The sequence below is a fragment of the Lissotriton helveticus genome, chromosome 5_1 (genome assembly GCF_964261635.1).
Source record: "Lissotriton helveticus chromosome 5_1, aLisHel1.1, whole genome shotgun sequence".
NCBI classification, from domain to species: Eukaryota; Metazoa; Chordata; class Amphibia; order Caudata; family Salamandridae; genus Lissotriton; species Lissotriton helveticus.
The window spans coordinates 1,221,108,088-1,221,135,134 of NC_136065.1; the positions used below are offsets into that span (position 1 = coordinate 1,221,108,088).

Sequence of the window (27,047 nt, forward strand, 5' to 3'; positions counted from 1 at the left end):
AGTAATGCTAGGCTAAACGTGCTTCCCGGTGGGGCAAGGAGAATTAAGTGGAAAGGTAAACAAGTGTCGTAGAAACAAACAAATGTAGCCGTGCCTGGGCAGTGAAAGGGGAGGAGGGAGGAGAAATGCGAGTCACGGCAACAGCCTTTGATGTGCTGGCCGGCCGTGCAGTGAATAATTAGGGGAGGAGAAATGCCGGCTGGGGGAAGCTTGAGATGCCTGGTGGCTTTATTGTGCACGCGCTTTTTGCCAATGCGCTTGCGCATTGAGCTTTTTTTCTCGGGCACTGCAACAAATCGCCGAGATGGATAAGCTCTGTTTAAGCTACAATATAGCTCGCCAGCTATGCGCATGCGCATCAGCAGGCGAGCCCTAAAAAAACTACACTGCAAACACCCAGAAAATGCCCTGTGCCTCCACAAGCATACATTTGCCCTGCAAGTGATCATGGGGATGTACATACTATACAGTCTGAGGAGAATAGATTTTGTCATAGAGTTTTAGGAGTTCCCCCTTCATTGCCGCATTTTTCCCTTCATTTGGAGCTAGGTCTTGATTATGTACAAGACATTATAAATGCAGCACCCTAAGCCACCTGGTGTTCCGTCTGCCCAAACAAAGAAGCTGAACTAAATCGGGCAATTATTAGAGACTGTTTAAGTTGTTCCCAAGGTCTTTCTATTCCTTGGCTACAATACTTTAAAATCTGCTTCATGGCATTTTGGTTGTGTCTCTCTGTTTGAGCACCCAGAATCAATCGGCAAAGGGGATCGACCGAGGGTGTTGGATAGCTACCGAAAGCACAAAAAATCCTCTAGGGAATTGTTTTAAGTGTCCAAACCCACTGTCAGAGATTATTGCCTTATTCAAGTACCTTCCACTATTGCCCTGCATCTTTTATATGTAAATAACGTTCGTGAAAGGAATTTACTCACCAGATTTAGGCTGGGGTCTTTTCGCTGGGTGATATGCTTCCCTTTGGGCTAGTATTCTTCTGAAACTATTACCACTTGCCCTTGCGATGAACATTCGAGTCAAACTATTTTACAATTTGTCTTAGTCAATTTTAGTAAGTCCAGCACCACAAATGGCCAACCACTGGTACTGTAACACCCTTCCATAGAAAATATTGGGGGTTTGAATTAAAATAAAAGGAAATAATGTTACATTAAATTCATTTATTTAAAATATTTAAATATCGAAACAAATGCAATGTAATGTTAACAAATAACTAAAAGTAAAACAAAGTTAATTATTTAATTATAAAATACTTCATCAACCTTTTTTTGCATTTCAAAATCAATGCAACATTAAATTTAAAATAAAACATATAAAACACTTTAAATGAATGCTATACACCACTATTGATAAAAAATTTTTTTACTTTAAGTAGGAATAATTTTTTTATTTGAACTTCAGCTAAATAATTTCAATTTAATTTAAATGCTTGAAATTAATAGGGCTGTAGCATTTTTTCTTTTGTTGTACATATAAAACAAATATATAAAATTAAATTACATTAGTATTTAACCTATACATTTGTTTACCCATTTATTTCATGTTAAATTAACTTTGTTACCTTTCCCTGGTCTTTACCATATGGAGATCTCACACCGGAGGATGAGGAGAGCAAGAGAAGGAGAGAGAGGGTTTACAGGCAATTGATTAATATCTTTGGCAAGACCAAGGAAATGTCATTGACAGATACCGGTTCTCATCTGATGTGGTACCTAGTGTTTTTTTTTTATTAGTCACTTTGAAAAATGCAGGGCCCTCCCTCCTGCATGCAGTGGTATTTCCTCCCCATGCAGAGTGTTCCATCCCACCTGTGGAGTCTTTACAGACGTGTAGAAAGAAGAAGTCAGCCATTTCAAAATCATTCTGAGCCATCCTTTCTGTGGCACAATTCCATCCTGCTGTTCCCTGCCTTATGTTTGCCACCAGCATGGCAAAAGGACTTAATGGGAAGGCCCTATGAATTCAAAATGGCCTTCGTTTCGTTTTTCACATTACTTTTCCGTGGACCAGTCTGGCCAAATACCATCTTACCAGGATCTGGGGCAGGAAACAAGAACGTTGACTCAGAGGCTGGCACAAAGACTTTCTACCACCAGTCAGGAGGAAGAAACAACTAGAAGGGGTAGTGCGCCTACCTGGAGAGCAATGAGAACTGTTGCCAATAGCCTTGGGGGGAGGCTGAAGAGCTAACTGGGTGGGGAGGGGATGTCGGCACCACCAGCCAGGGGAAGGAAGATATGGGTTCGACTCCTGTCTTTGAAGAAGGCCAACCAGCAGTATCCCAAGAGCAGACACTCGCACCACGTGGGCTGCACCAAAGTAGAAGTCTATGATAAATGCACAGTGATTTTGAGGGGTTTCTCCTTCTATTCTGTCTATGCAATGCTGGTTGTTGGAAATGGGATCCCCGGCTGGCCAGGGCTTTCGCCAAAGTCAGTCAGAGACCACCACTCCCAAGTCAGGGCAAGGGAGTTACACGCCAAGATAACCCCTACTCACCCTCTAGGTAACGTGGCGCGAGCAGCAAGGCTAAACTTGGAGGCGATGTAAGTTAAGTATTTGGAAACTCCACACAAGGTTATATAAAAATAGCCTTTGTATTACAGCAAAACACATTAGATAAAACACACACTTTACAATGTGCCAGAGGCACGGGCAGAATTTACAAGGGGATATTTACAAGACAGGGCCACCTGGACCACTGTCAGGAATCAGAAGTAGCACTTTCAGAAATAGCACTTGGTACATAGAATATAGCACAAAATAGCACACAACCAGTAATCACTGGTAACAGGACCTCACTAGCACCACCTGTACTAGGGAGAAAACAACCACCTATGTATCACAATACCTGTAGGGGTGTAAGCACATAACACATGATGCAATGCATAACATTCATTCAGAGGTGTAAAGGCACATGACGCATAACCAATACATTCAGAGGTGCATAGAAAGTACCATTGCGCCAAACTCACGTAAGTCACCACCTGTGACTGTCCCTAGGCCCTCTGGCCTTTCTAGGGCTAGGACGCCCTGTGTCCAATGTCCAGGGTCCTAAACGTGGCAGCTGCCCACGAAGTGCTGGGCAGCTGGGTGGCAATTGATGGGGCCAACGTGGGAGCCTCTCTAGGCTCTGCCCAACTGACTGTCTCCTGAGCCTCTCTGGGCTCGTGAAATAAATGGCCCCTGAGCCTCTCTGGCTCGCAAAACAATCTGGCGCCTCGAGCCTCTCTGGGCTACAAGTAAATCAAAATGCCCCCATAGAGCCTCTCTGGACTCTTAAGCAACAATGGCCGCCGTTGGAGTCCCCCTCCTGGGGACTCGAAGCACAATTAGGGGACCTGGAGCCTCTCCTGGCTCTGTATAAGCAAGATGCCCCCTGAGCCTCTCTGGGCTCCTCAACAACAGAGGCCGCCTAAGCCTCTTGTGGGCTCGAAATGCCAATGCCCCCTTTGCGCCTCGTGGGCTTGAAGAGACAATTGGGGCCTCAGGGGAGCCTCGCAGGCTCTCACCACACCAATGCCCCCCCCTGCGGACTGCCAACACGGAGCCCCACTCACCGGTGTGCAGCTCAGGGACTCCGGAGGGGTCGGCGGCGGTGAGCTCACTCTCCGCTCCGCTCACCAGACGCTTAGGCGGGGCTCTCCCCCTTCTCAGGAGAGCCCTGCTGGAACCGGCGCTGGCGTCTGGGCACTTCTTCTCCCTTCTTGCACCGGAGCACGGGGTGGGCTCCCGTCAGCTTCCGGTTTGCCTCTATGTCCTGTCCCCGGCCCGCCTGACTTCCGGGTCGCGGGGGCGGGCTTTCCATCGGGCCGCGCTCGGATTGGCCGGCCGGCCAGCCACTTCCGGGTCGTCGCGGGCAGCGCGGCGGCCCGTTCCAGGCACTCGTAGGCGGGGGATGAGTTTACCGAGGAGTGGGCTCCCTCGAGGTAAACTTAAAATATAGCGGCAAGGTCCCTGGCAGGGTGGGCACCTGCCAGGGGGCAAATTAACCAAAATAAGCGAGGTGGGCACTCGCTAGGCAGGCAAAGCGCTCCTCAGCGCTAAAAGGCAATTTACAGCGCTCCCTGCGCTAAATGCCAAATACAGCGCTCTCAAGCGCTAGAACAAAATCAAGCGCTCCCAAGCGCTAGAGGACCAACATAGAGTGCTCCCAGGCGCTATAAGTAAAATAAAGGTCCAGCAGAGTCCTTCAGCAAGACAGGGGGGCAAGGCTGGGCCCAGAGCCAGCACACTGGGTCTCCAGGCAGGGAGACACCCCAAGTGGCGGTCCTCTGGCCCAGCAGCAGCAACAGCCCCCTCAGGATCCTGGAAGAGAACAACTTCAGTGGGGACACAGCCCCATTTTTATACAGTGCATTCCTTTGTTCAAGGGTGCAGAGTGGGGGCGGAACCAGTCGCAGCTGGTTCTTGAGTACTCTGTTTACCTCAACCACCCTCTCTATTCACTGGCAGGGCTTGGGTCATTAGACACACCACAGGGGGGCGGAGCCAGCATTGTGTGGGGAAAACCCAGCCCATCCAGGACACAGGTACAATCCTCCCACACATCACTCATGCTAAACTCCCACTCACCACCGGGCAGACCCATCCAGACTTCCTGGAGCCTGGCATGCCAGCCAGCTCCAGCCAATCACACGCCAGCACCCTCACAGCACACGTACAGCCATGTCTAGAAATGGCGCTTCTCTACTAGACACATACATGCTGCATACACCATCTCGCAGCATTCACTCTCACGAGTTCACACATACCAGACTCAAGCCTGTACACCCCACGCATCAGGAACTACCAGGGACACATACATTCCCCATGCATTCCTATGGGCGGGCAGGCCTAGCTCAGCACATGCACTCAGAGTGCGCACGCACTTTCCACTGGAACACAGTGAAAGTGCGCAGAACCCAAAAATCACCATTGCCAGGTCACCATTTAAAGCAAAAAGTCTAGGGGTGAACCTGCCCTAAGGGCCAAAGTCCAACACTGGTGATAAGAATGGTTGAGAGTGTGCGTGTGCTGTTGTTGGTTAGTGAGTTGGTAGGGGATGAGTTGTTGGTGTTTGAGGTTGACGTAACAGAGATTATGCAGATGGAGGTTGGCAGGTGTTCTGTCCCTCCTATGTTGAGGTGCTGCTGTAGAATGTCCTCCACTCTTTGGCCATGAGGATTGATATTGGTATTTTCTTTCCCCACTGCCTCTATCATGTTCATGGTCAAGCCATGGCACCTTGCCCTTTCTTTGCTAAAATTTCAAAGATGTTCTTGGTGCATCCTTGGCATGCTTTGGTAACATTTCACGACATTGCCCAAGGCCCAGGTCTACCGCCAATCAACTTAGGGAGTCCTTTAACAGAGTCTGTGACCTCACAGAGAATTTATCCCATAGCATGAATATTCTACTACACATAAATGTGTTGTGGGAAACTCCCCACCCCCACTCATGTGGGCTATCTGACATGCCCAGCAAGTTGACCATCATGCAAAGGGTGACATCTGGAAGGTTGAGGAGTGGAAATGTATGAAAAGGAGTACCTCCTCTTTACCAGGGACATGCTTTCCCTCAGTGGTTATGAGAAGACAGGAGATGCACCTTTATGAGAGGAGTTTTCCAGAGCTTATATTGAGATACCCATGAGTGGACAGCAGTGTGGAGGTCACTGTTGCATAAATGTAACTAGCATCCGTGACTGCTTAGCTAATGGATGTGGACTGGCAATCCTCAGAAGAGATTTAGGAGGAACACTGCTGCCCGGCAGTAAAGTGGCCTTCTTGAAGATGTTCTGTGTGGGGGCAACAATGTCCTTTTCTTTTCCCAGGTCCTCTTCCTTCTTGACCAACTCCTGCTCCTCCTCCTCGTCTTGGTCAACAGTGCTGGCTTCTGGTACTATTGTAAAAGGATTGACTTCTCTCCTAGACTGCCCGCCATCCACCACATGCAGATGCCTCAGTATCGTTGTCCAGGTCAATGTCTCCAGTATCTGGAAGAAGATTTCAACGGATGAAGAACATCAAATCCATTTTTGTGTCGAAATGCAAACATAGTGCTTTAATAAACATTGTTCTGCAAATAAAGTTAGTACCATGTGAGCGTAAGTCAACATAAGCTATTAGGAGTTGATCCATGGATGAAATTCTTGTACTTCAACAATGTGAACTGCCCATCTCCTGCCATAGGGATGACTTTATTGGAGATCCCCGTGAGGTCAGCTGCTGAACCAAGGTCCTTGCAATTGGTGTTGCCAAAGTATGTCCAGATTCAGCAGCTATAAAGATAAGATGTAGACTTCATATATATTGTCAATCTATATAAGTTGTCATGACTACTAATGCAGATATGTTAGACAGACATACAGAAAAGCATACTCCACCATGAAATAAATCATTTAACATTTGCTATGTTTAAAAAAAGAGAAATTGAGTTAGTGAAAGGAATATTTATGAGATTTTAAAGTTAAAATCATAGGTTCCCAGATTTACCTGATGGACGGATGGCAGAGGGTCTAATTCCTGCTGCTAGGATTTCCCCTGATGTCCTAGTTGTGGATGTTTTTAAGGCTGACACTAGGGGCTGTTGGATGACAATAGCTGGCTGGAAAGAGAGACATTCACAAAGGAGTACGTCATTGTAAATCAGGCAAGATGATGCTAGGTACACGGTTTCACTACTCATTTTGAGAGGCACAAAAAATTGACATTCTGCAAGTTAATACAAGGACTTAGATTGTCAAATTTCGGGGCCAGTGTCCATGACTATATTAATTACTGAAAGAATAAGATGGCATATTAAGCATGGTCCCAACAGGGACGTGTGGCAAAAGTCATACAGCTAACCTCTCAGTCAAAATGAAATTAGGCCCTTATGTATCGAGGCATTCCCCATAGACACAGAATGAGTACAATTCTTTGATACATCAGACCCTCAGATCCTTAGACAAAACAGCTGATATTTAACTTACCAGTGTACATCATATGTCTGCTGTGTGGTATCAGTCTAGGTGTTATTGTGCTGATAGGAGCAGTTGCCAAATCTGTGATAAGTGGTGAATGGGACAACAGCATAGAGCCTTAAACAGAAAAAAGAACAGAAGCAGTATATAACAGTGTGACAATATATGACATGCGTAGATTTGAGTACAATCAAAAGACATAGCAAAACACATACTGACATTTATGTTTTGATTTTTTTTAATAAGTCAATTGAGAACAACCCTCTATAGGGTGTTAGTCAGATTGATAGCATGGAGGCATACTTGTCACTGTAGGTGGTTTGCATTGCAAGACCAGACATGCATGTTGCCCTGCTTCAGCTACATGACTTCCGCCCATGCAGAAGCAACCAATCTTCTTGAATGACTGCCTGCATGACAAGGTAGTAAAATCATCATTACAACATGTATGAATTATTAGAGCTTGTGTTATAGGGTGTTTATGAGGGGTCTATTTGTGATGTGCGACTAACAATGCAGGTATGAGTGAAGGACGTGTAGGGACGAGTGCTTGTAGGCTTCATTTTAGAGAGATAGAGACAGCCACGGGCCGTGGAGGGAGTTTCGGTGGGGCGGAGAGGCGGGGCGGGGGAGGGGAAGGGTGGAGGGTGCTAAAAACCGGAGTATGGAAAATTGAAGGTAAGTAAACAATTAAAAAAATAAAACGAATTTTGTAGCGCACCCTGCATCACATTTTGTGATGCAGGGCGCGCTACGAAATTCGTTTTATTAATTAAATTGTTTACTTACCTTCAATTATCCATACTCCGGTTTTTAGTACCCCCCACCCTGCTCCTCCTCCACCCCGCCTCTCTGCCCCACCGAAACACCCTCCACGGGCCGCGGCTGGATAGAGAGAGGTGGGCGTGGGCACATGGTCTTACCTGGCACCACATTGATGCTGCCCTGAAGCAGCACACCATATGGCAGATGGGAGTGCATTGGGAGAGTATGTCCTTCTTGAAGAGTGTGAGACGGAGACGGGCTCCAGTTGGCCCTCCAGGAAGAACTTCAGCCAGCTGAATCCTAGAGAACTTCTCCTTCACATGCCTACTCTCAACTTGCCATTTTATTTAAAGTTCCCCATGGTGGAGATCTCCTCCTTGCATACATTAATAGAGTCTGTGACCTCTTGCCATAAACTACCTTCTGGGTTCCACTGAAGAACAATGGAGGCAGCCCATATAGTTCTTGTAATATTTAACCACAAATTCTACTACAACGGATGCCTCCTCAGTTAAATGTAACTTCCTTTTCACAGCAGGCATGCTTCATGCAGAAAGGCAGTCGTGGCTGAAGGGCCCAAAAGCTGAAGTGCAAAAAACCAGATCCTATAGTTTGGGCAGTATTTATGTGGGTATAACGGAAAGTGTGGCAGGGATGATTTGCTGGTGTTCTTGGAGGACACAGCTGAGGCCCTGGATGGAGCGACTGCAATGTTATCGCACTTTGGGAGGCTATCAGGCCTTCGGGTCAACTGGCGTAAAACCTGCCTTTTCCCGTTACGGGCGACTATGCCCTGGCCGCGGCGGACCGAGGGCATCATTTGGGAGCCCTCATGCTTCACCTACCTAGGGGTGCGCATCTACCACGGGGCCGATAATATGCTAGAAGGGAACATAGGGCATTGCATACGAGCTCTGAAGGGCTGCATGGCGTTCTGGGCGACCCTTCCCCTGTCGGTACAGGGCAGGGCGGCGCTGCTTAAAATGGTGGCTGTACCTCGGCTGCTCTACTTTTTTCGCACCCTGCCACTGTGGATCCCACTACGGATCTTTAAAGAGTTGCGCACCCTAATGACCGATTTTTTATGGGGCCACGGGAGGCGCCGAGTAGCGCTTGATACGCTGCTGAGGCCGAAAGCAGAGGGGGGACTAGCGGTTCCTAATTTTGAACTGTATTACTTGGCAGCGCGGCTACAGATCCTCACACAACACGTAGCGAAGGAGTTTCGAGGCCCTGTCCAGGCCAGAGGGGGGAGAATACAAAGACACATCCTGTCCTATATTATCATGCAGCAGAAACTTGAGTTACAAGATTTAACGTTGGAGGAAAAGACCCTGCGGTTTATGCTGGAACAGAAGCCAGAAGAGGGCGGGGGTGGTTCACCCATAAGCTCCCGAAATCCTGCTAGGTATGTTGACGGCGCTGCCACATGGTGGGGACTGGTCCCCGCTCATGGATTGGGAGGACTTGGGACTCCATATGGTGGGTGACCTATATGCTGACGGCGAATTGCTGCCCTTCCAGACGGTGCAGGAACATTTTGGACTTCCAGATGGTGGTTTCCTCCTGTATGTGGCCGTGACAACAGCAATACGCAAACACTGGAAAGCTGGACAGACGGAGCCCAGCACGACTATGGCCTGCCAATACGTGGTAATGGCGGCGGGCACATTCAATGCGGTCACCTGCCTCCATTCCTGAATGTTGAATGAGGGTCTAGAACCACTTACAGTGTTGAAACAGAAATGGGAGGAGAGCATTGGGAAACCCATACCGGACGCAACTTGGGGCCACATTCTGAGGAGACCTTGGAAAGGGAGCAGAAATGCTCGGTTTCAGCTGGTAGACTTTTTTGTAGTACATAGAGCTTACCTTACCCCGGGGAGGATTAGGAGACACTTCAGGGTCCATGGGGCGGCGTGCCCCAGATGCTTAGCACCTGATGTGGAACTAGACCACATGCTATGGAGTTGCCCAGTGCTGGGACGATACTGGTCGGAGGTGGGGGAGCTCCTTAGGGTAGTTACTGATCGACAAGTGGAATATGACATGGCGACCTGTTTGCTGCTTTGGTTTCCCCATAAGGCAAAAACAAAAATCACTAGTAAATTCATTGACCTGGGCCTCATTTTAGCACAGAGGGAAATCACCTGGCACTGGAAGTCGAGGGAGGGCCCGTCCAGCAGGAGATGGACAAATGAACTACAGAAGTGGGCCCGTTATGAAAGTACGATTAGGCTCCAGCAGGCCACTCGGGCAGCTAATGAAAAAGAGTATGGAGATGGCAAGGGCCTGGGAGGGACTGGTGCAAGCGCTCAATGACCATCTGGTTGCAGGTGAGGAATAGGGTGAGGGACCATCATCATACGAAGTTCCGTGAGGCACAATTAGAAATGCATTTTGACCCCCGATTCTTTTCTGACTATGTAAGTTTATGCTTGAACAAGGCCCACACCAACAGCAGTATGGGGAGGGGAGGTGGGAGGGGGAGTTGGGGATTCCTTAAGAGTATAACTGTTGAGAAGGATGAATGAGAGGAAATAGAAATGCGGATGATAGACCATTATACCGACTACAAACGATTGCTTTTTCATGTGATTTCTTTTCTACCTCTTCCTAATGTCCCTGGCATTTTATGGCTGACGCCGCCCGACCTCTGGGTTGTGGGCTGAATGGCTGTGTGATGTTTCCATTATGATCTGTGGACTGCAGATACAAGAGGCTGACATGTCGGAATGATTGTTTGTATACTCCATGACTGCAATAAAAACATAGTTTACAAAAAAAAAATAACGGAAAGTGTGGCAGGTGTGTCTGATTTCTTTCAGCTTTGTACCATTTTCCCATTCCCTGCCATGCCGATGTCTCCTATTCACTGCCAAGTGGAGGTCTACACTTCAAACGCTGAGGTCTCCTATTCACTACCATGCTGGGTCTCTGCCTTGGGGTTGGAGGCTTCGCAGCTAGTGTGGAGTTCTCATCGGATGTAAAATACTGTTTTACGTTACATGTAGTCTCTTCCTAGAGTGTCATGTCCATAATTTAGTGAAGTTCAGGAGACAAAGAATGTAAGTGATGCCCGCCTGTAGTCAGACACAGTGACCAGCATCCTTAAGGGGGACTCTGATTGGTGAACTCCCAAACACAGGGCATCAGGTGATCTCGAGGTCTTGTTTGGCCAACATGAAGGGAGTTCCTTTTAACAGAGTGAAGACTTTGCATACAGTATTTCCAGTGCTTGATGTGCAAACTCTCACATTTACATGTTATGAGATTGGCAATTAATTGACTGATACCTTGCTGCTGAGTGCACTTTGATGCACAGATCCCTGTGCTTCAGGTTCCGGTAGGCTCCGGTAGGCTCAGTTCAGTACTTTAGCTGTTAGAGGATTAATTCAATTACAGTAGTGACTCTTGATATTGTGATGGCTGTCTGTGGGTCAGGTGTTTTGTAGTTGTCTCCTCCAAGTAATGTTGCACCCTCTTATATTACTAATAACTTTCTTTTACACAGTGCTTCAAACAGCAGGTTTGATATCTCTAAACTTCTTAACTAGTATTAGTGTTTACTACTCAATTCACAGACCTCAGAAAGATGGAAGGCCCAGATGGCTTTGCAAAGTTTACAAGTCCCGGACAGAAAGAGCACACAGTGAGCTCCTAGTTCGCTGAGCCTCTTACTGGCTGAAGGAGGGGTGCACATCTCCTCTGAGTGATGTGGTTTCCTCCTACAGGTACCACATTGGGTGGTGATCTTCGAGGGATGTGGTCCCTTTCTATAAGTAAATGCTAAGGTTGTTGTGTTTCCTGGGTGAACTGGTGCTATCACAAAAGTAGGTTCAGGTGATGTAGTACTCTAATGTAGCAGAAGGGTAGGGTGGCTGTTTCAGAGTTCTGCAGGGTATTTTGTACTTGTAGGCAGCCTCTCCTAGATACAACCAGAAGAGACCCATATTACAGTGAAAGCTGAGGATGTCATGTTTTGCTGAAATTGTCTCATTAGAGTAGTCTGAAGGGGTTTCTTCTCAGGGCAAATCCTGTGTAAGGGCTGCTCTGAATAGGTAGGGAACATAACCACTCAACAATAGCTCAGAGAGTTGAAATGTTCATATTTTCCTACTCCCTTACAAAATGAAACAGAGTGAATTTTTTCAAGAAGTTAGAGGGACGCCGCCTTATTTACTTAAGACATAGGTTTCTGGGATGCCAGGGCTAACAGACAGTGTGCCGTGGAGCAGTGGATCGCAAGTCCCATTGTAGAGTTGGGGGCTCAGGACCACATAATTTAAAAATCATGACACAGACACAGTGAGTATGCTTACTGAACTGGTCGTGAGCATGTGCACTCTGGCTCTTTAATTAACAGGCCCATGTCACTCGTGGTGCCTGTGGTTGATGGGTGTGAGGTGTGTGCATGGCCAGCCCTTAAGGGAGTGGTTGGCAAATTTATTTATTTATTATTTATTTATCGATTTGTTGAGCGCGGTTGCTGCCCAGGGGCGTCCAAGCGCTGAACTTAAACAGAGACGAAACGGAGCAGGGAAGTAGGAACTAGAGGGGCTTGGTGAATAGTACTGTTTTCAATTTCTTACGAAATGAGAGCAGGTCAGGTGTGGATCGAAGAGCGAGGGGGAGGGCATTCCAAAGCTTAGCGGCGTTCAGCGAGAACAGCCTACCCCCGGACCTAGCTCTCTTCACTCTGGGAACAACTGCCAGAAAGGCACCCGTAGACCGGAGGTTCCTATTAGGGTGGTAGGGGGTGACAAGGCTGTTGTTAATTGCTGCTCCGGTCTTCCAAAAGGCCCGATGCGTAATGCACAGTGCCTTAAATGCCACTCTTAGCCTCACAGGCAACCAGTGTAGGCTTTTCAGTCCCTGTCTGGCAGACTGGGATCGTGGAATCTGGAGTATGGTCCGTGCTGCGCAGTTTTGTACAACCTGCAGCTTCCGGAGGGTCATCTCCGGTGCCCCTAGGTAGAGAGCATTGTTTGAGTCCAAGCGGGACTGGATGAGGCCTTGTACCGCCACCTTCTTGGCGTCTAGGGGCAAAAGTGGAAGGACCTTCCTCAGCGTTCTAAGTAGGCCAAAACAGGTGGCAGACAGCTTGGTGGCCTGAGTGGAGAAAGAGAGCTTGTTGTCTAGCCATACTCCCAGGCTCTTAACACTGTCCTTGGGAGTAGGGGGTACACCTAGACCATCGGGCCACAAGGAGGTAAAGGGTACTGGTGAAGCTGGACCTAGGAGCATGAGCTCTGTTTTTCCTCCGTTCAATTTGAGGGAGGAGTTGGTCATCCACTCCCTCACGTTCTCCAAACAATTCAACAGGCCGGCCAAGGATTGCCTGTTGTTCTCTTGGGCCAGTGAAACCACTAGCTGGGTATCGTCGGCGTACGACACGATTTTAATGCCGTACGGTTCGACTACCCCAGCCAGAGGTTTCATGTATACATTGAATAATACAGGGCTCAGAGACGAGCCCTGCGGTACTCCACAGCTGAGAGGCCTGATGGTAGATGTTGTGTCGCCATCAAAGATCTGAAAAGATCTATCAGCTAGGAAGGAACTGAACCACCTTAGTGCATTTCCCGAGATTCCGATGTTCTGGAGACGGTTCAGCAGAGTGGCATGGCTGACCGTGTCGAAGGCAGCACTTAGATCAAGGAGGATCACTGCCACTGATCCTCCCTGATCCAGTATCCTTCAAGATTCTTCGGTAACAGCTAACAAGGCGGTTTCAGTCCCATGTTTTGGTCTGAAGCCTGTTTGGGACGTGTGTAGTAGGGAGTGATTCTCCAGGAACTGGACCAACAGGGCATTTATGTGTTTCTCCAGCACCTTGCCAGCCCACGGGAGGAGTGAGATGGGGCGGTAGTTGGAGTGGTCATCAGGGTCTAGGCTAGGTTTTTTTAAGAGCGCCCTTACCATGGCTTGCTTCCAAGCAATGGGGACTGTACATGTGGATAAGGACAGGTTTAGCAATTCCAGGATTACAGGGAGGGTGGCTTCACCTGCCTGCATCAAGATTTCTGGAGGGGCTGGGTCGCGAGGGGAGCCCGACTTGACTTGGCGTGCCACTTTGTCTAAAGTGTCAAGGTCCAGGAGGGGGAAATGGTAAATGGGGAACTAGCACCTGCTGAGACACTAGAGCATGTCCAGCAAGACACTGGGGCCCATATTATCAAGAAAGGGCGATACATTATCGCCGCTTTTATCAGCAGGAAACTGCCGCTAAAGAGGCGATAATGGGCTTGATAATATGCCCTTGTGAATTCCCATAGAAGCCCAGGTTCTGGTGTTAACCTGGGCCTCATGGTTCAAAGAAGTCCCGCTGGCAAATGGCAGAAGAGCAACCCTGGATGAACCGAGCCCCAACACGAATGTGCCAACAGACAGCGAAGATGGAATGCCGATGAGCGGACAGCCGAGAGAAGATGAAGGCACGCAAATTCCCCTGATGCCGGAGGCAACTTCCCCTGTCGAGACACAGGGAGAGGGGATGCCCACTCACAGCGGTATGGTTTGAGGCCCAATCCACAACCAAGCCAGAGACTGAGAGACTATGCCTGTTTGCTGAGACGCTGACTTCACCATGAAGGGACACGCAAGTACAAAGCATATTTACCTGTACCCTATCTGACGCAATGTGTACCAGAATGTCAAATGTTTTGAAAAAGGTTATAGTTGGATAGGGATGTAATGGTTAGCGGTCTAGTGTCTCGCACCCCTCATGCATCCACACATCCCCAGGCCAGGCGTGGCCTGCGGGGATGAATAAAAGAAGGGCGGCCGCACAGGGACGTCACTTCCGACTGCCCTCAGAGAGTGTGACTCCGTGATTTGCTGCCGCTCCGCGCTCCTGCCTACACGCGCAAATCACAGTGCCGGTAGGCCGCTATCACCCACGGCCTACACAACACTGGCGACGAGGGGGCCAACCCTTGCATCTCCCGCCACAGCCTCACGCTCCCTCTGTCTCCCGCTGGTATCGCGGTGTTGCCGACACCGCATTGAAACTCCGGACGCCCGCTGGGATTGCGGTGCGGTCCGGTGCACGCCACGTGGTCTGGGGAGGCCCTGGCATACATTGGAGAACGCGCTGGATGCGCGAGTGCGGTCCTTTTCTGCTGTATGCAGCCCTGATCCGTCCCCACTCATTTGACACGAGACCTCGGCAACGGGAAAAGAGGAGAAAAAGAAAAAAAAATAGTAATAATAAAAGGACACAAAATAAAGGGGAAATGGGACGATGAGAAGTCCTTTGGCCTTGGCACTACTTTAAGCGCACGTGGATCGCTCTGAAGAGAGGTGAGCAGCCTGGGGTGTTCCCCGCATACCCCCACGAACCCCACGATGCGCCACCACACATCTGGACGCTGGCCCCACCCGACGGCCATACAGGGTGCACAAGCCGACAGTTTGGTGCGGACCACGCCCCACTCCACCAGTTTTCCGCCTCCAGACCATCCCAGAGGCCGACGTGATATAAGACCCAAGGCAAGGGCCACTCTTCACCACACAGTAAGGAGACAGTGGAGAGGACAATATAAGCACACTCAGCTATGGGAGATGCTGACGCACCAGCTGTCCTCATACAGATTCCATCCCAACATGCCGCATCGGGGGTCCTGCCACCCTTCAGTGAACTGGAGGACCCGTCAACGGCGTCCCCACGCTGAAAAATATGGCTCGAACGGCTAGAGAACTATTTTGTGGTCACAAGGGAGTCAGATAAAGCAGTTAAGAGGTCCCTGTTGCTCCACTACGCCGGGGATGAAATATTCAAACTATTCAAACACCTGCCCAACACAGGAGCGGTGGGCGATTATGATGCCGCTGTAACTGCCCTAAATGGTCATTTTGACCCACAGTTGAACCTGGACTTTGAGGTCTTCAAGTTGGGGCAAACGCGCCAAAGGGAAGGAGAATCCATGGACCGATGTTATGCCCGCGTAAGGGAGCTTGCAAGCACATGCACAGATGAAGATCAACCGAAAGCCATACGGAGACAAATCATCCAAGGGTGTCGCGACAAGACACTACGGGGACTAATACTGCAAAAACGAGGGATCACACTTGATGACATCCTGATATTAGCCAGATCACACGACCTATCAGCTGTCTGAGCCACCGCGATGGACCAAGCACTCAACAAACCCCAAGGAAGAACAGAAGCAATTAAGACCGAGCGTGCCGACGCAGTAAGGGCACAGCCACGAGGACACCATCCAAGGGAACCCCGAAAGGAAAACTCCCGAGCACGATGCAGATACTGCGGACATGAGCCCCATGCAGCCAAGGACTGCCCTGCCCAGGGCAAGACATGCGCAAACTGTGGAATCCCGAACCATTTTGCATCGGTGTGCTGACGGCGCAGCAACCCAAAGACAACCAGGAGGCCAAATCCGCCGACAAGGGCAATACGACAACTGTCTGTGAATGACCCACCACCTCCTGAAGGCGCCCAACAAAGGGCAGGGAGGTACTTACCGATGGTAGACGAATCCTCGGAGTCTGAGGATGAAGAGGCATACATTGTTTCCTTTGCACGGGAATTGAAACAATGTCGGAGGCCGCAGCCTACATGCATCGTCCAGATGGCGGGAAATGAAGTCAAAGCAGTGATTGACACGGGGGCCACAGTCAATGTCATGGGTCTACAGCAATTTAAGAAACTACGCCCTCGCCCTCCGGTACTACCATCCAAAACCAGAATATTTGCCTACAGAGCCGATACCCTGCTACCCCTAAAAGGAAAAATCACAATACCCATCAAAGCAGACGACCTAGAAGTGATGGCGACAATCCATGTGATCGACAGGGAAGCCGACACTCTTCTGAGCAGCCACACGGCCGAGGACCTAAAGCTAATAGCATTCGCCAAACGGATCAGAACACACCAGGTGGACGAACTTCTGGGACAATTCCCCGAGCTTTTCACGGGCCCAGGCTGCATCAAGTGCGAACCAGTCAGATTGCACATTGATAAATCAATAACTCCAATCGCTCTACGACACCGCCGGATTCCGTTTCACCTGCGGCCGCTGGTGGAGAAAGAACTCGAGAAGTTGGAGGACAAGGGGGTCATTGAAAAAGTCTCAGGACCAACGATGGTCATCGTGGAAAAACCCAAGCAGCCAGGGGCGATCCGTCTGTGCATTGACATGCGGCTACCGAATAAAGCAATCAGAAGGGAGCGAAACCTAACACCTACCATGGACGACATCATCGCAGACGTGAATGGGTCAAAGTGGTTTTCCAAGATTGACCTAAACGCAGGATACCACCAGCTGCCCCTGGCGGAGGAGAGTCGTTTCATCACCACCTTCAGCACCCACCTAGGATTGCGACGATATAGGAGGCTAAATTTCGGCATTTCTTCGGCGGCGGAGGTGTTTCAGAACACCATAAGGGAACTGTTGTCCGGCCTGCCTGGTGTCATCAACGTCAGTGATGACATTCTTATACACTCTGCAACAGCCGCTGAACACCATAAGCACCTCCGAGACACCCTGAGAAGATTGAGCGCCCATGGAGCGACGCTCCATAAGGAAAAATGCCATGTTCTTCCAACCATCGATAGAATTCTTTGGTTATGTCTTCAACCAGGAGGGTATCCAGATGGATCCACGAAAATCCAAAGCCATCAAAGACACCCCGGCACCGACATCCCCGACGGAAATAAGAAGTTTTCTGAGGATGGACACTTACGGTGGTTGGTTCATACCCAGTTTGGCCACCTGGAGTGAACCACTACGTGCGTTGACTAAATCAGACGTGGCCTGGCACTGGGGCCCGAAAGAGGACGAAGCTTTCCGAGGGATAAAGGACGCCCTGCTAGAAAAAGCCACACTAGCATACTTTGACTCTACCAAGCGAACGGAAGTGCTGGTTGATGCCAGTCCCCTAGGCCTAGGCGCCGTGCTGACCCAAGAACATGAACCAGGCCAGTGGACAGCGCTAGCTTTTACCAGCAAGGCCCTCACCCCGACCGAAACCAGATATGCGCAGATCGAACGAGAGGCCCTAGCCATCAAATGGGCCTGCAGCCACTTCCATCTGTATGTGTGAGGCCATCCGTTCGTTATGGTCATTGACCATCAACCACTAGTTTCACTCTTCAAGGGGACAGCCCCGCACCCACCACCACGGATAGAACGGTGGGTGATCCAACTGCAACCCTACGAAATGGAGGTAGTGTACCGACCGGGAGCCAAAAACCCCGCGGACTTCCTTTCCCGCCACCCCTCCGTGCAAGAACAGACACACGAGGATGGTGACTGCGAAGAGTTTGCCCAGTGGGTAGCGCTCACATCATGCCCCCAAAGCATGACGCTAGAAGAGATCAAGGAAGCGGCCGCCACTGACATTGTGTACTCCTGGACATTAAGAGTGGTTCAAGAAGGCTCGTGGGCTGAATACCTCCGCCACACCAACTCCTGGACCTCGGAAGACCGAGAGTCACTCACGAAAATGTGGAGGGTCCGGCACGATCTAAGTGCCACCGAAGACAGTATCCTGCTAAGGGGGTCCCGCTTGGTCATCCCCCAGAATCTGAGAGATCGAGCCGTACAGCTTGCCCATGGTGGGCACAAAGGAACCACGAACATGAAAGCAAGGATGAGGGAGAAAGTATGGTTCCCGGAGCTGGAGAACATGGTGGAGGAATACGTGCGAGGATGCATGGCATGCCAGCTGACGAGCGACCCTGACAAGTCCCTGCCCATCATCACTGAAGAAGCCTGCTCATCCCCCTGGACTAAGGTGAGCGTAGACTTCGGGAGCTTTCCTGGAGATGGACACACGCTGGTTGTTATTGACGCATACTCCAAATACCCGGTGGTAGACAAAGTGTCATCCACCGCCTTCAACCATGTGGGACCAGCATTAGAGAAGATATTTTCGATGTTCGGATACCCGCAGGAAGTACGTAGTGATAACGGGCCCCCGTTCCAAGGGGCAGAATTTGCCACATTCCTCCAGCAACGTGGAATTCGACATCGTCGCATCACACCTTAATGGCCACAAGCCAATGGGGACGTGGAGAGGTTTATGCGTACGCTAAACAAAATGTTCCGTATAGCTCTGGTGGAGCAAGCTGATCCAGAGCAGAGACTGCATGAATTCCTGCATGAGTATCGTGGCACCCCCCACTGCACGACCCAGAGGAGTCCCTGGACTCTCATGTTTCAGAGGCCCCGGAGAGACCTTCTCCCCATCTGCCCTGGGTGGGCCCCAGCCCGATCAATGTAGAGGAGGCCCAGGGAAGGAGAAGACAAGGGAATCAGCGAGCAAGTTGGCGCCGGAGGGCGACACCAAGGAGGATGTCACCGGGGACTCCGGTCATCCTACGGAACAGGCGCCCCGGGGGGAAATTCCAAACTCGGTTTGAACCAGGCACATGGACGGTCACCTCAACCAGCGGCACCATGGTAATGGCACGGAAGGGAGAAGAAGAAGTGTCAAGAAACACCTCATGGTTCAAAGAAGTCCCGCTGGCAAATGGCAGAAGAGCAACCCTGGATGAACCGAGCCCCAACACGAATGTGCCAACAGACAGCGAAGATGGAATGCCGATGAGCGGACAGCCGAGAGAAGATGAAGGCACGCAAATTCCCCTGACGCCGGAGGCAACTTCCCCTGTCGAGACACAGGGAGAGGGGATGCCCACTCACAGCGGTATGGTTTGAGGCCCAATCCACAATCAAGCCAGAGACTGAGAGACTATCCCTGTTTGCTGAGACGCTGACTTCACCATCAAGGGACACGCAAGTACAAAGCATATTTACCTGTACCCTATCTGACGCAATGTGTACCAGAATGTCAAATGTTTTGAAAAAGGTTATAGTTGGACAGGGATGTAATGGTTAGCGGTCTAGTGTCTCGCACCCCTCATGCATCCACACATCCCCAGGCTAGGCGTGGCCTGCAGGGATGAATAAAAGAAGGGCGGCCGCACGGGGACGTCACTTCCGACTGCCCTCAGAGAGTGTGACTCCGTGATTTGCTGCCGCTCCGCGCTCCTGCCTACATGCGCAAATCACAGTGCCGGTAGGCCGCTATCACCCACGGCCTACACAACAGTGAGGTCGTGGGGGCACTGCTGGCTATTTGTTCATGCCGTACAGCATGTCCCGTTTAAAGCATGGCTCTATCAGGGCTGCTTCGTGCACAGTTGCTGTTGCCAGGCACGGTGTAGCAAAACGGCCGCTGTGTGGCACTGCAGTGACTTCCAGATGCTGAGGCAGCTTTCCTGAGAAAGCGGGCCTTGTCCGGACCGTTATAAGTGCCAGTGCCAGGTGTGGTGCCCCAAGCGACTACTAGGATGCACTACTGCAACACTTCTGCTTGGCCTCTCTCATAGGTGACGCCTCCCTTGCAGATACTCAGGCATCCTGCTGCCAGGGCAAGCCACATGACTGGAACGTCTCAGCGTGGCCAAAATAAGGCCTGTCCCCTCTGCAGGCGTGTTACCCCTCGGGCACTACTGGGAATGGTGCAAGGAGGGGCAGCATTCGGAGTGGTATGGCCGAGTCCCTCTGATTGCTGGAGGTAGGCTCACATGACAGGACTCCTCTTGCCAGGCCGCACCACCGCTTTACGCCGGCAGACCCTCTTCCGATACCAGGTGAGTGATGATGGGGGCAGGGAAACGTTCAAGGCGATGGTTATGCTCCGCGTACCCTTCACCCTCAGGCTCCTCAAACTGGCGGCACTGCTGTGACCCTCATCTCTCTTGCTCCGTGCGGCCGCTGCAACCTTCTCTGACGCTGCAGGTCGGGTCCCCCACTCAGGTGTTGCAGGGCATCCAGTGGGCAGGTGGCAGCCGCTATGCAACGGGGTACATACAGTACGGACTGTCTGCCCAATACGATCTCACCTCTTACTTGACTGTACTGAGGGTGTCAGGTGGGCGCAGCGTGGATTCTTCTTCTTATCTGCAGGCTGCCAGCGTCAGGGGACTTGGCGGTGCTGCTCCTCTCCCCTCCATCTTGACGAATGTGTGTTGCCCTTAGTTATCAGGAAAACTACAGCTGCATGCAAGGATGGCCATAGGCGCGGTGACACGCAGGGGTTCTTTTCCTCGTCACCATTGTAGTGTCAGGGCTCTAGGCCCACATACTTAGGAAATCATGACACAGACACAGTGGGTATGCTTACTGACCTGGCCACGAGCCCGTACACTCGGGCCCTTTTATTAACAGGCCACGTCACTCATGGTGGACAGGTGTGGGGTGTGTGTATGGTCAGCCCTCAAGGGAGTGGCTGGCAAACTAGTACCTCTGAGACACTATAACTTGTCCAGTAGAACACTACACCCATGAAGGGAGAGGCCCAGGCCTACCACTCGGTTGTAGGCATGAGGCATCGCCCTGTCGCCGTTCATTTACCTTTGGGTGCCTTAGTGAGCACGGCGTGAAACGACTGAGAGCGCGAGCCCCTGACAGGCACAGGCATCTCCCTGGAAAGCATAAATAGACCGATCCTTTTCCATTAAAATGGTTGCATTCGCATTGCCCGTTATTCCAGCTGGAAAACTGTACCAATTCGATTTGTGGCCTTTGGAGTATGAATGGTGAATATTAAGCAGTGTGAGTGTGTGACACTTACCACATTCGACTTCGTTGAATTGAGACAGGGTCCTCAACAGCAGCAGCTCCCAAACTGTCCAGGAGAGGGCGCATGCGGAGTGCAAACCAAACAGCCGCGGTCCAGGGTAGCTAAAAATAACATGACAAGGAGCCAGCCATTGTCTCCTGAGGCACATCGAGTAGGCCTTGCGAGATGGCTTAGTGTTGGGTTCCAGGGTGCCATCGCGCTCTTCCGTAGCCAATCCAGCTGAACTCGTTCCTGAACAAGAAGCTGCTGTCCTCGGAGGGCTATCGGGTGTCCCGGATTCCTTCGGGCGAACGCTCGCCCACCGCTGCCTGCAACCGATCCGGCGCGCACGCCGCCCGGTTATCTCTGGATTGCAACACGAGTAACGAGAACTCGGGGCGTGGACTTGTTATTGTGCACACACCGCCCCCGGAGAGGAGGAACATGGGCTCTTTCCGAAGAGACTCCGTTGTCTGTGCGTGGTCGTGTTAGAGGTGGCAGGGCCAGCTTTCCATGATAGTTTCTCAGGGCAGATGACTTTCTTAACTATAAGTGTAAGTTCCCTTCAAATAATCCAAACCATCAACGCAGTTCTCCCACATTTCACGCGATTCACCTCATGTTGCTTGGCACCTGTTCCCTGTTGCCTAAGACTAAGAGCATTTCCTTTTGCCATATATCTCGCTTCTGTAGTTTTGTTCCATGTACCATGGGTCTTGAATAGTGCATACTGCGAACTGGGTGGCTGTGGGAGCTGAAAGCACTGCTTTAAATGGAAACATAGAGCTGGCCTCGCCTTTGCTCGGAGAGAGCCCAAGGCGACACAAACTTGCCGCCCTTTCCTTCGTCCTCTTTCAATGCTTATGGATTGAAAAATTGGAGGAAGTGGAGGAAGGTCAGGGGGACAAGATTAAGGAGCGCCATGACAAGAAAGTCAAGCAAAAAGAGGCAAGGCTGGCAGAAGCCTTCAGAAAAAAAGAGGCAAGGCTGGCAGAAGCCTTCAGAAAAACGGATTAAACCCACTTTCCTTTGGACCTAAGTTGTGGGGAGACCAGCAAACTGTGTCCTGTTCTTAGGCCCAGCTCGGACATGCTAAAGGCCAGCCCTGGGCATGGGCATCCGCAGAAATGTTTCCAGGGGAGCTAACCTGGCAAATGAAGGGGCGTGGCTAATGTTAATCAATAGGGGCGGGGCTAAAATGGCAAACAATCAGGATCGGGTAAAGCTCAGGCCAAGCTGAGAAAAAAAAGTGGTGAACTGCACTTGAAACTGGACAACAATTAGAGCACACTTATTAACCCTAATATTACCCCCCTGGCCCCTTAACTCATACATTCCCTGATCCCTAAAATTAGCTCCCTGGCACCCCAAAACCCATACCCACCCTGAACACTAAAATGTCCCCCTTGCAACCCAAAACCCATACCCACCCTGAACTCTAAAATTACCCCTGGCACCGCAAAACCCATATCCACCCTGAACCCTAACATTTCCCCTGGCACCCCAAAACCCATACCCGCACTGAACCCTAAATTTACGCCTGGCACCCCAAAACTCATACCCACCTTGAACCCTAAAATTATCACTGCAATCCCAAAACCCATACCCACCCTGAACCCTAAAATTACCCCACTGGCATCCCAAAAGCTGAACGCTACGGGGCAGATTTACAAGCCAACTGGCATAGGTGCAAATTCAGGACAGTGAGTGAAAAATTCAGGACAATGGGGTCGAAATTCGGGCAAAAATTCAGGACAGCGGGTCAAAATTCAGGACAAAAGGTAAGGTTTACAGACATATACTATTGCGCAACCTTCTCTGATGTAAGTAAGTAAATAGACAACCACTAAAGTACAAGTGAAAATAAGTTTATATTAGGTGAGACAATTGTGCACTTCATGGTTTGTCTGTATACACGCATCTTTAATCAAATGTGCAGGTCTTTTTTGGTAACAAAACCGCCCCCACCTTTCCAGCTCCCAGAAAAAACACCTGATGCCCGGTCCGGCCAGTCTGGCCTTGATACCACCCTCCAATGGCGCCCCTCATCTTCACAAGACCCTCTCTCATGTGTATTTAATTTCTTTTATAGTGCTACTCATCCCAAGTATGTGGGGCAGAGTTTTAGAGTTCGTTACAACACATATATATTACAAAGAGACAATCACTCATATAAATGGGAAAGTCAATGTATAGGAAATGTTGCTTAAGATAATGGGGCTTACAATGTGTAATCATACTTTCATCCATCATTCAGTCTTTCACCATTCATTCTGTCCTTTCATCTGTGTGTCCAACAATGCCCATATTCATCCATTTACAAACCTATCCATCACGTTTCCTTACATCCATCATTTCACTTATCTATCCCTCAATCCACCCTTTTTCTCATCCATCATCCATCCATCTACCCTTTCACCCTATCCATCCATACACTCATCCATCCACTCTTACACCCCTCCATCCATTAACTCATCCATCCAGCCATTCACCCGTTCAGTCATCCATTTACCCATCCCCCTTCCTCTTTCAATTCCCCTTTCAGTTAGCCATCCATCCTTCCATCCACCCACCCATCCAGCTACTCATCCACTCATGAATCCATCCATTGAACCTATCATTCATCCATCCTTTCACTCATCCATCCACCCTTTCACTCCTTCACTCATTGATCCATCCTTTTGTCCATCAACCCGTCCTTTCACTCACTCGTCCAGCCTTATATCCACCCTTTCACTCATCCGTCCACCCATTCACCCTTTCACTTATCAATTCATCAATCCACCCGTTCACTTATAAATTCATCAATCATTTCACTCATCCATCCACCCATTCACTCGCCCGTCATCCACCCTTTCACTTATCCATCCATCATTTCACTTATCCATCCATCATTTCACTCATCTATCCAGCCATCCATCCACCCATCCCTTTACTTACTTACTCACTCACCTTTTCACATTAATTATTAGACTTATCAAGGACTCCACCCTTGCTGTAGGCTGTAGTTCCTAAAGCAAGGGGTGGGGTGGAGCAGGGTTCACTATGCCCCTGCACATAGGCAATCTGAAAAAGTGGAAGGCATGAGTCATGCATGATGCACAGTGTCTTGACGCTGGGGCGACAGATATGGTGTTGTTTTCAGAGCATTAAGTGGGATGAAAAAACTAGGGGGGTCTTTCCAAAAGGGTGTTTGATGTAATAAAATGTGTGGCTTAAAACACATAAGCTAAAAATCTGTGCTTAATATAACATGCCACCGACTGGTATTTTTGTTGCTTCTGTCATTGTATCCAGATATATAATACAACAAGTAACGTTACACTTGGAACAAGTAACGTTACACCTACAACAAGCCAGAACTATTGGCTTTGCCTATGGTTGTTAGTTGCATAAAATAAAAAAGCAGCAAAATTGGCTGCTATACTAGAACTATATTTCTTTCCTTTGAACTTATTTCACTGCCTTCCTTCCATTAAGTGGATTCCCACTTAGCAGCAGCATTGGCGTTTTTGCACTTCCATGTGACCAAATGCCCTGCCCTGGATCGAGGCTGGAGGAGGCTACCACATGCTGTGCCAGCCCAGACTGACACATTGTCATTCTGTATGTGGCAATCAGCCGCACACAGAATGACAATGGGCGGGGTGGGGCTGCTCTTGTGCACAGGGGAGTGTGAGGTGGTCCCATCAGGGAGCTGAGGCCTTTTGCAGGGAACAGCTCTGTTCCCTGCAATGCCTAAAATTAAGGCAGACGGTTAGATGATGCCCTGCCTGAGGATGAGCCCCAGCATCAGGCCTCCCTCCGGGATGCATTTGTGCACATGGGCCTGCGCAGGTGGGGCAAGTGCCCCTCCTTGCCCCCCCATGGACACCCTTGGCCCTGGGGCAGGTGCTCACTCCTCAGAGTACCTGTTTATTCCCTAGAAGCAGTCCTGTAAATGGACCAGTACTGAGTATAGGCAGTTTTTAGGTCTCGGACCATCGCACTGCGTAGCAGTGGGCGGAGTCCGAAGATTTTATGCTTTTGAGTTAGGGGGGCTTGAACCCGCCTCTCTCCCCCATTGGCTGGCTTCCTAAACGGAGGCCAGCCATTGGAGGAGAGGGGCTTCACTCCATTAATGCCCCGTCTCCTTCGGATTCAGGGGCATGTTTTGGCGTTCTTTTGCCCTGTGATGTCATCCGTCACTCAGGAAAAAACACGCCCCCGAATCAGAAAAGTTTCGGAGGTTTGCGGCATTCATTTCTCCCCGACCGCGTCTGGCCCTTGTTTACAGATTACTTGTATGTGCCTCAAACCACAGCCCAGCTGATGCCGACTCTCCGCTGAAACACACAGACATCACTGCAGACACTCACGTACGCGTGTGCAAATGCAAAGGCGCCTGCCGTGTGTGCTTTGCACCACCATCGGTATCACTCGCTGTACAGTTCGTGAATTTTCTGTCAGCCTCGCGTTTGCCTCGCGCGCGGCGCTCTCAGCAGATATTGCAGCCATTTGCTTATTTCCAGACCGTCTATATTTATTTGCCGATAGTCGCATCTCCAGAGACCCGTCTCCCCACTTACCTCCACAAAATAAAAGCAGGGTAGCAGCGTGATACTGTCCTTGGTTATCCTTGCTTTCTGCCTCTCCTTCGCAGACATGGCTCCCGCTTCTCACGGCTGGCCTTTCCGTCCGCTGTGGTCGGCGCTTCAGACGGGCTGACTCGGAGTCGGAGAGATCCTTTGGCGAGCTGTGCTCTGTGTGCGGATGTTATCATCATTCCCGAGAACCACCTACGGCATGTGCTGCATCCAGCTTTTTTCCTCCCCTCGCAGCAAATGAAGGACCCCGCGCTGTCAGAGGAGGAAATGCAAAAATGGCAATGGATTGCACGCGAAACACATGCAGAACGGGCGTCCTCTCCTCTCAACTGTTCCGCGTTGTGCTCGTGTCCCCCCAACCCCGCTGTTTCTCGTTGTGCTCGTGTCCCCCACCCCGCTGTTCCTCGTTGTGCTGTGCCCCCTGCCCCCCTGTTGCTCGCTGTGCTTGTGCCCCCCCACACCGCCTGACCCTCGTTGCACTCGCTTTTCTGCCCCCGCCCCCTGTTGCTCGCTGTGCTCGTGCCCCCCCTCTCACCCCCCTGACCCTACAGGCTACCCAGGAAGGTAGTGTGGGGACACAAGATCATAGTGCAGCCACTACATCTCTGCCCATTGACATTCAATCCCGACGGATTCAGTGCCTCAAATCAGAATGTACCACACTGCTGTTCGATATTCTACTCCAAGCCACACAAAGCAACCGTCAAATAACGTCCTCGAGCTAGAACAAAGGTACCCGAGCTAGAACGAATTATCAGCTCTATAATAAAGACCAGGGGCCTTATTTATGAAAAGTGACGCATCGCTGCGTGAAAACATCGATGCGTCACTTTTTACTGCGCTCTCCCTGCGACATGATGGATGCGTCATATTTATAATATGACGCATCATGTCGCAAGGAGTTACAGATACGTCAGTATTTCTGACGTATCTGTAAGTGCAAAAGTCACGCATTGCTGGGGTGTGTCACAAAAGTGACGCAACTCCAGCAATGCGTCCTTTCACATGGGGAAAGCCCCATGTGAAAGGGCTTGCGTCAGTCTTACGCCTGCTGTGAGGCAGGCACAAGATTATGACGCAACAGCGTCCTAAAAGTGACGCAGTGAAATCTCATAGATTTCACTGCGTCACTATTA

At 50.2% G+C, this 27,047-nt stretch overlaps 1 long non-coding RNA gene across 1 annotated transcript; it reads right to left on the minus strand.

Moving 5' to 3' along the window:
* Positions 1-5,206: 5,206 nt before the first annotated feature.
* Positions 5,207-6,213, minus strand: LOC144753552 (uncharacterized). The gene is made up of 2 exons (XR_013594409.1): positions 6,098-6,213; positions 5,207-5,995 (listed from the first exon to the last, which is right to left on the minus strand). It is a non-coding gene; the product is annotated as an uncharacterized LOC144753552 (long non-coding RNA).
* Between the last annotated feature and the right edge of the window lie 20,834 nt (positions 6,214-27,047).